The sequence below is a fragment of the Mustela putorius genome, unplaced genomic scaffold (genome assembly GCF_011764305.1).
Source record: "Mustela putorius furo isolate JIRA1106 unplaced genomic scaffold, ASM1176430v1.1 tig00000117_pilon_pilon_pilon, whole genome shotgun sequence".
NCBI lineage: Eukaryota > Metazoa > Chordata > Mammalia > Carnivora > Mustelidae > Mustela > Mustela putorius.
The window spans coordinates 1,923,658-1,933,089 of record NW_025421286.1 but is presented as its reverse complement, the minus strand read 5'-3'; positions in this window follow the sequence as shown (position 1 = coordinate 1,933,089).

The following is a 9,432-nucleotide window of genomic DNA, read 5'->3' as shown; positions in this document are numbered from 1 at the left end:
AATCATTATAGAGCTCTAGAAGCAAGGGAATTGAGAAATTGCAGTAAAAATTAGATTCCTGGGTGCCTAGGTGGCTCAGTGGGTTAAAGCCTCTGCCTTGGGCTCAGGTCAGGATCCCAGGGTCCTGGGATCGAACCCCACATTGGAAGCCTGCTTCCCCCCACCCCCTTCTCTCTCTGCCTGTCTCTCTGCCCCCTTGTGATCTCTTTCAAGTAAATAAATAAAATCTTAAAAAAAAATTCTAGATTCCTTGTTTCTGAAATACATGAAAGTATATTGGAAGGATACTGGCATGGATGCTGGTTGAGTTAATTCACAGTGCGTGTCATTGTTCTCCCCTTGGGTTACTCAACTCTCATACATGCTCTTTCCCCATATTTAAATTTCAAAACTTCAATAATTCCTTGTGTAATAAAAGAACTCATTTGGGCTCACCAAGGTGGTGACAGAGAAGACACTTGAAGTCCCTACTCCAATGGATATCCTTAATGGGCGGCTATTCACCAAGCAATTGCCCCAGAAAAAAATCCAGAAATTAGTTGACTCCTACAAATTGGGAAAATGAGAAAATACTCACTTTAAATAAATAGGAAATGTTGAGACATACTCTTCCTATAAACCCCACCCCTGGTGCAGGCCTGTACAATTGGGATTGAACTGCTAACTCTTAGCTTCTCCCTGAGGGGCAAAAGATTTGGGCCCAACATCTAGCACCCTAACTTTTAAAACTTCCACCTAAGAGATGGGCCCCCAAAACACATAACTCTGAAAGCCAATGGGGCTCATATCTGCAAGATCCGCACGACTGTACAGCAAACAAACAGTTCTTAACGGGCTCCAAGAATTCACCATAGTTATTCCCCCAAGGCTTAGTACAAGAGGAACAGACACAATGCCCACCTTCTAGTCTTCCCCTAAAAGGGTCTATTTGCATACATTAAGACATACATACTGTCTTAGGATCAGGCTTCTAATTTAGCACACATCTACAAGATGCCTGCCACCTTCCCCAGAGATCAGCAAAGCCAAAGGATACTCCCTTAATCTTTGCCTCTAAGTCATTCCAAATAACTGGTATCTTCCTGGAAGGAGCTTGTTGTACACATATTAGCCCCCCAGCTTTGGTCGCTGCCATCAAGATCTCTGGATTACATAACTCTAAAATTCCACGTATGAGTGAAATCATATTTTTTTTTTCTTCTCTGACTGACTTATTTCACTTAGCATTATACTCTCTAGCTCTATCCATCCTTTGTGTGTGTGTATATATCTACATCTATATCATCTATATCTATATCTATATATCACATCTTCTTTTCTTCTTTATCAATGGACATTTGGCCTGTTTACATAATTTCTCTATTGTAGATAATGCTCCCTTAATTATAGGGGTGCACGTGTCTCTTTGAATCAGAGTTTTTGTATTCTTTGGGTAAATACCTGCTAGTGTAATTACTGGACTGTGGGTAGCTGTATATTTAACTTTTTGAGGAACTTCCATACTGCTTTCCAGAGTGGTTGCACCAGTTTTCACTCTCACCAACCATGCACCAGGGTTCCTTGTTCTCCACATCCTCGCCAACACCTGTTGTTGCTTGCATTGTTGATTTTCACCTTTTGACAGATGTGAGGTGACATCTCATTGTGGTTCTGATTTGAATTTCCCTGATGATGAGTAATGTTGAGCATCTTTTCATGTGTCTGTTGGCCAACTGGATGTCTTCTTTGGAAAATGTCTAGTTATGTCTTCTGTCCATTTTTTAAGTGGATTATTCATTTTTTAAAAAGATTTTATTTATTTATTTGACAGAGAGAGATCACAAGTAGGCAGAGAGGCAGGCAGAGAGAGAGGGGGAAGCAGGCTCGCTGCTGAGCAGAGAGCCTGATGAGGGGCTAAATCCCAGGACCCTGAGATCATGACCTGAGCTGAAGGCAGAGGCTTAATCCACTGAGCCACTGATTATTCCTTTTCTGGGTGTTGAGTTATGTAAATTCTTTATATGTTTTGGGTACTGACTAATAGATATGTCATTTGCAAATATCTTCTGGTCAGAAAAGGTGCATGGTATGACTTCAATCTTTTTGCATTTGTTGAGGCCTATTTTGTGACCTAATATGTGATCTATTCTAGAGAATGTCTGATGTGCACTTGAAAGAAGGAGTATTCTGCTTTTTTTATGATGGAGTGTTCTGAATATATCTGTTAAGTCCATCTGGTCCAATGTGTTATTCAAAGCCATTGTTTCCTTGTTTAGTTTCTGTTTAGATGATCTGTCCATTGGTGTAGGTAGGGTATTAAAGACCCTACTATTGTTGTATTATTGTTAATTAGTTTCTTTATGTTTGTTATTAATTTTTAATGTATTTTCATATGTTTGGTGCATAAATATTTATAATTGTTACATTTTCTTGTTAGATCTTGTTAGATCATCCCCCCTTAAAAAAAACATGTTATTTATTTATTTTAGAGCGAGAGTGAGACAGAAGGGAGAGGGGAAGGAGGAGGGACAAACAGACTCTGTTCCCAGCATGGAGCCCAACATGGGCCTGATCTCACGACGCCAGAATTATGACCTGAGCTGAAACCAAGACAGTTGCTCAACTGACTAAGCCACCCAAGTGCCCCTGGATTGTTTCCTTTATCAATATATAGTGTCCTTCTTGGTTGGCTATTTATTTATATCAAGGTTTTATTTAAATTCTAGTTAGTTAGCATATAATATTGATTTCAGTAGTAGAATTTGGCGATTCATCACTTATATATAATACCCGGTACTCATCACAACAAGTGCCCTCCTTAATACCCCTCACCCTCTTAGTCTATCTTCCCACCCAACTCCCTTCCAGCAACCCTCAGTTTGTTTCCTGTAGTTAAGAGTCCTCTATGGCTTGCCACCCTCTCTATTTTTTTTTGTCCTTTCCCTATTTTTAATGTTTTGTTTCTTAAAATCTGCATGAGTGAAATCATATAGTATTTATCTTTCTCCGACTACCAATCTTTCTTAGCATAATATGCTCTAGCTCCATCCATGTCTTTACAAGTGGCAGGTTTTCATTCTTTTTGATGGCTGAATAATATTCCAGTGTGTGTGTGTGTGTGTGTGTGTGTGTGTGTGTGTGTGTGTGTGTATACTACTTCTTCTTTATCATCAGCCGATGGACATTTGGGCTCTTTCTATAATTTGGCTATTGTTGATAATGTGGCTGTAAACTTTGGAGTGCATGTGCCCCTTTGAACCAGTATTTCTGTATCCTTTGGGTAAATACTTAGTAGTGTAATTGCTGGATTATAGGGAAGTTCTATTTTTAACTTTTTGAAAAAACCTTTATACTGTTTTCTAGAACATTTATATAAATTTGTATTCCCACCAACAGTGTAAGAGGGTTTCCCTTTCTCTGCATTCTTGCTGTGTTCTTGTTACAATCTTTGTTTTAAGGTCTAATTTGTCTGATAGAAGTATTGCTACTCCCACTTTCTTTTGACATCCATTTGTATGATAAACATTTCTCCATCCTCTCACTTTATTTATTTATTTTTAAAGATTTTATTTATTTGTCAGAGAGAGAGCAAGCATACAAGCAGGCAGAGTGGCAGGCAGAGGTAGAAAGAGAAGCAGGCTCCCCGCTGAGCAAGGAACATGATGTGGGGCTCCATCCCAGACCCTGGGATCATCACCTGAGCTGAAGGCAGTGTGGCTTAACCTATTGAGCCACCCAGGCATCCCCATCCCCTCACTTTAAATCTGCAGGTCTCTTTATGTCTAAAATGAGTCTCTCGCAGGCAACATATAGATGGGGTCTTGTTTTTTTAATCCATTCTGACACCTTATGTCTTTTGATTGAAGCATCGATTTCATTCACTTTCCAAGTTATTATTGATAGATACGTATTTATTGCCATTTTATTAGTTGCTTTGTCATTGTTTTTCTGGAGGTTTTCTCTGACCCATTCTTGTCTTTATCACTTTTGGTCTATACTTTCCATTCAAAGAGTCCCCTTTAATATATCTTGCTGGGTTGGTTTAGGGGCCACTAACTCCTTTAGTTTTGTTTGTCTGGTAAATTCTATCTCTCCTTCTATTCTGAATGGCAGCTTTGCTGGATAGAATATTTTTGGCTCCATATTTTTCCCATTCAGCACTTTGAATATATCATGCCATTTTCTTCTGGCTTGCAAAATTTCTGTTGAGAAATTTCCAGCTAGCCTTATGGGCTTTGCCTTGAAATTTCAGGACTCCTTTTGTTTTGATGCTTTTATGAATTTTTCCTTTATCACTATATTTTGCAAATTAATTACAATATGTCCTGGTGTTGGCTTTCTTTTGTTGATTTTTGATGGGAGTTCTCTATGCCTCCTTCCTTCCCCAGATTAGGGAAGTTTACAGCTGTTAGTTCTTCAAATAAATTTTCTGCCCCCTTTTCTGTCTCTTCTTTTTTTTTAGGACTCCTATAATACAAATGTTATCAGAGTTGATGGAATCACTGTGTTCCCTAAGTATCTTCTTGTGCTGTGTCATTCTTCTTCCTCTCTTTTGTTCATATTCATTATTTTCCATTATTTTGACTTCTTGGTCACCAATTCATTCCTCTGACTCTTTCAGCCTGCTCTTAATTGCATGATTTTTTTTTTTTTAAGGATTCTATTTATTTATTTTAGAGAGAGAGCGAGCACAAGTGAGCACACAGTTGGTGGGGAGCAAGGAACAGAAGGAGAGTGAGAAGCTGACAAGTCAGGTCCCCTGTGTTCTCTCTCCCTCACCCTTCTCCAAGACCACAGATCCCTCTCCTCTGCTGCAACCAGAGTCTGTTTCTTCCCTAAATCATGTCTCTGTACTTCTTATCTTCTTCAGTGTAACTTCTTTTCTCCCTTTAGTTGTGGAGTTTATGCTGGTTTTCAGGTATATTTCTGGTGTATTTTGATAACTTGATAGTTATCTAGTTGTGTTTGTGGGATGAGGTGAGCCTAGGGTCCTCCTATTCCACTGCCATCTTCTCTCCTTATGCCTAAAATCTAAATGGGAGATTTATAAGAATAAATATATACACTAAAAAATACCTCTCAAATAAATGACCTAACTTTACACCTCAAGGAATCTGGAAAGGAAGAACAGCTAAGCCCCAAGTTAGCAGAAAGACAGAAATAACAATGATCAGAACAGAAATAAATGAAATAGAGATTAAAAAAGCAATAGAAAAGACCAATGAATCTATGAGTTTTTTTTTTTAAGATTTTATTTATTTGACAGAGTAGGCAAAGAGGCAGACAGAGAGAAAGGAGGAAGCAGATGCCCTGCTGAGCAGAGACCCTGATGTGGGGCTCAATCCCATGACCTCATGATTATGACCGGAGCCGAAAGAGAAGTTTTAACCCATTGAGCCACCCAGGCACCTCATTAGGGTAAATAAAAGAGACACACCTTGATTTAGATTCACCAAGAAAAAAAAGAGGATCCAAATAAAATTATAAACAAAACAGGAGCTATTGCAATTAATACCACAAAAATACAAAGTTCATAAAACACTACTATCAACAAGTATATATGTACAAGTTGTATGACAGAAGAAATGGATAAATGCCTAGAAACATGCAACCAATCAAGACTGAATTATGAAGAAATAGAACATCTGAACAGAATGATTACTAGTAAAAAGTTGAATCATTAATCGGAAATTTCCCAACAAGCAAAAGTCCAGAGCCAGATGAGTTTGTGGGTGAATTTTGCCAAAAATTTAAAGAAAAAATTAATACCAATACTTCTTATACTATTCAAAAAGTATAAGAGGAGGGAACACTTCCAAAATCACTTCATGAGGCCAGCATTCCTCTTATTTCAAAGCTAGAAATAGAAAAAAAAATTACAGGCTAATATCCCAGATGGACTTAGGTGTAGATATCCTCAACAAAATATTAGCAAAGCAAATTCAACAGTACATTAAAGGGATCATACACCATGATCAAATGGGATTTATCCCTGCGATGAAAAGATGGTTTAACACCTGCAAATCAATGCGATATACCACATTAACAAAAGGAAGAATAAAAATCATATGGTTTTTTCAAATGATGCAGGGAGACATTTGATAAAATTCAACATCTTTTATGATAAAACTCTGAAGAAACTGGGCATACAGTGAATGTACCTCAACATAATAAAGGCTGTATATGACAAATCCCTAGCTAGCATCATACTCAATGGTGAAAAATTGAAAGCCCTTCCTCCAAGAACAGAAGCAAGACAAAAATGCCCTCTCTCACCACTTAAGTCCTAGACAGAAGAATTAGCTGGAAGGAAGGAAGGAAGGGAAGGAGGAAGGAAGGAAGGCCAAAATTCCAAGTCAGAAAGAAAGAAGAAAAATTGTCTCCATTTTCATATGACATAATATTATATATATAATTCCCTAAAGATTCCACCAAAACAAACAAACAAGCAAACAAACTATTGGAACTAATAAACCAATTCAGTAACATTGCAAGATATAAAACCAATAAACAAAAATCAGTTCTATTTCTGTACACTAAAGACAAATTTTTAAGAAAGAGAAAAGTGTAAAATGGTCCTATAGATACTAACATCAAAAAGAATGAAATATTTAGGAATAAATTTAACCAAGGAGATGAAAGATCAATACAGAAAAAGCTATGACACTGATGAAAGAAATTGAAGAAGCCACAAATAAATGAAAAAATATTCCATGTTAGTGGATTGTAAGAATTAATATTATTAAAACCTCCAAACTACCCATAGTGATCTACAGATTCAATACAACCCCTATCAAAATTCCAATGGCGTTTTCCAAAAGGGAAAAAAAAATCCTAAAATTTGTGTGGGTCCACAGAAGATGCCAAAGAGCCAAATCAATAATAAGAAACAATAACAAAGCTGGATGTATCACATTTCCAGTTTTCATGCTATATTACTAATCAAACAGTATAGTATTGGTAAAAGCAGACACATAAAATAGAGAACAGAGAACCTAGAAACAAACCCACGCATTTTTGGTAATTAATTTAACACAAAGTACTAGTCTTGTATAGCTGAGAACTGGATAGCCACATGCAAATAAGTAAGTAAGTAAGTAAATAAATAAATAAATAAATAACTGACTCTTCTTTTATATCATACACAAAAGTCAACTTAAAATGGATTGAAGACTTGAACATAAGAACTGAAACGGTAAGACTTCTAGAAGAAAACATAGTAGGTAAACTTTTTTTTTTAAATATATATATTTTTAAAGATTTTATTTATTTAACAGAGAGAGATCACAAGTAGGCAGAGAGGCAGGCAGAGAGAGAGGAGGAAGCAGGAGGAAGCACTTCTGTGCTCCCTGCTGAGCAAAGAGCCCGATGCGGGGCTTGATCCCAGGACCCTGGGATCATGACCTGAGCTGAAGGCAGAGGCTTTAACCCACTGAGCCACCCAGGTGCCCCGTAGGTAAACTTTTTGAAATTGGTCGTGGCAATGATTTTTTTGGATTCAACACCAAAGGCAAATGCAACAAAAGCAAAATAGACAAATGGGACTACATGATACTTAAAAGTTTCTGCACAACAAAGGAAGCCACTGAACAAAGAAAAGGCAACTTATGGGGTGGGAGAAAATATTTGAAAATCACATATCTGATAAGGGATTAATATCCAAAATATATAAAGAACTCATACACGTCAACCGAAAATAGAAAACCCACCAGGACCAACACAAAAACAAAACAAACAATACAAAACAAACAAACAAGCAATCTGATTGAAAAAAGGAAAAAAGAACTGACTAGACATTTTTCCAAAAAAGACATACAAATGGCTGACAGGTACAAGAAAAGGTGCTCAACATCATTAATTATCAGGGAAATGCAAATTAAAATCATAACGGGATATCACCTCATCCTGTTAGAACAGCTAACATGAAAAACACAGGAGATAAATGTTGGTGAAGATGTGGAGAAAAGGGAACCCTGTGCTCTGTTGGTGGGAGTATAAACTGACTCAACCATTATGGTAAACAAGTAAGTAGAGTCTCAAAATATTAAAGTTAGAACTGCCATTTGATCCAGCAATCTCACTTCTGTGTATGTATCTAAAGAAAATGAATACAAGATCTTAATGAGTTATCTTCGTTGTAGCACTATTCACAAGTAAAGATATGGGAACAACTTAGATGTTCATCAACAGATAAGTGGATAAAGAAGATGAAATAATTATATTAATATATTATATGTGCTCATAATTATACTCATGCAATATTGCACATAATATTGTATAATTATAATTAATAACTAATAACATATAATTACATCAATCTATATTCATATATCTATATACAGTGATCTACAAAGTGATGGGATATTTCTCTGCAAAGCAAAAGGCAACTTGCCCCACCTTGCATAACCTCCGCTATTAAATAGCCACAGAATGTGATGGGACTCTGGATTTGGGAATTAATATTTACTACATATGAGTGTACAGTTCTGACCCATTTTCTGAATAACCTATTAGACCACCAACTTTGAGAGGAATCCAAGGAAAATTATTCAGACCAAGAGTATGAAACTCTACTACCTGGGCCTACAACAGGTCTAATAGTATTTGAAGCGTCAATGGTAGATCAAGATACTGGTGGTGCTCAAAGAAGCCCAGGGAAAATCGCAGCTGAGGGTGTCTGTCCCATCATGCAAGTTAGTGGGAGATGACAGCATTTCAGTACAAGAAAGACCATCCAGAAATAGACCAAAGGTGTAGTGGCATAGTTTGGTATACATATACATTGTGGCAAGATTACCAAGGTCAACATAATAAACATATCCATCATTTCAGATAGTTGACTTTTTTTTTCTTTTTGTGATGAGAATGCTTCAGATCTATTCTCTGTATCAATTCTTTTCCACTTTTTGTGTTTATAGGTATAACTGCTAGAAACCCCTAATCACAAAATAAAGTTGATAGGAGTGGAAAAGGGTTTGTGATAGTTCTATCAATCAGTTTTTCCAATTCCTTCCTAGTTGTATTTCCAAAATCACGTAATAGTTCTTACCCAAGTTCTCTTCCCCTTTTCTCTCAGGACTCTTTTTCCAAAATGATGTATTCTTTGACAATAGTTGAAAGATGTTGAAATGTTGAAATTATGTTGAAAGAGGTAAAGTTATGAAACAAAACTTGTCATTACTCTCACAGCTTCATGATACACGTGAATTCAGAACATTCCAGCACAAGCCAAAATACACAGTTACTAAAGCCTAGCCTCACCCTTAACAGAAGGTGACACAAGACAGGGGAAGATGGAAAGGCAGGAGGGCTATGGTGCGTTGGTTGAGTTATCAAGGAAGGCTTTCCCTGTTTTTGGTTGCTAATCTTAAGACAATCACCTGATTAAGTCTTGGAGAGCTGAGGACTATTGTTGTCTGTTATAAATTGGGTGAAGGCAATTGTGCATTTAAT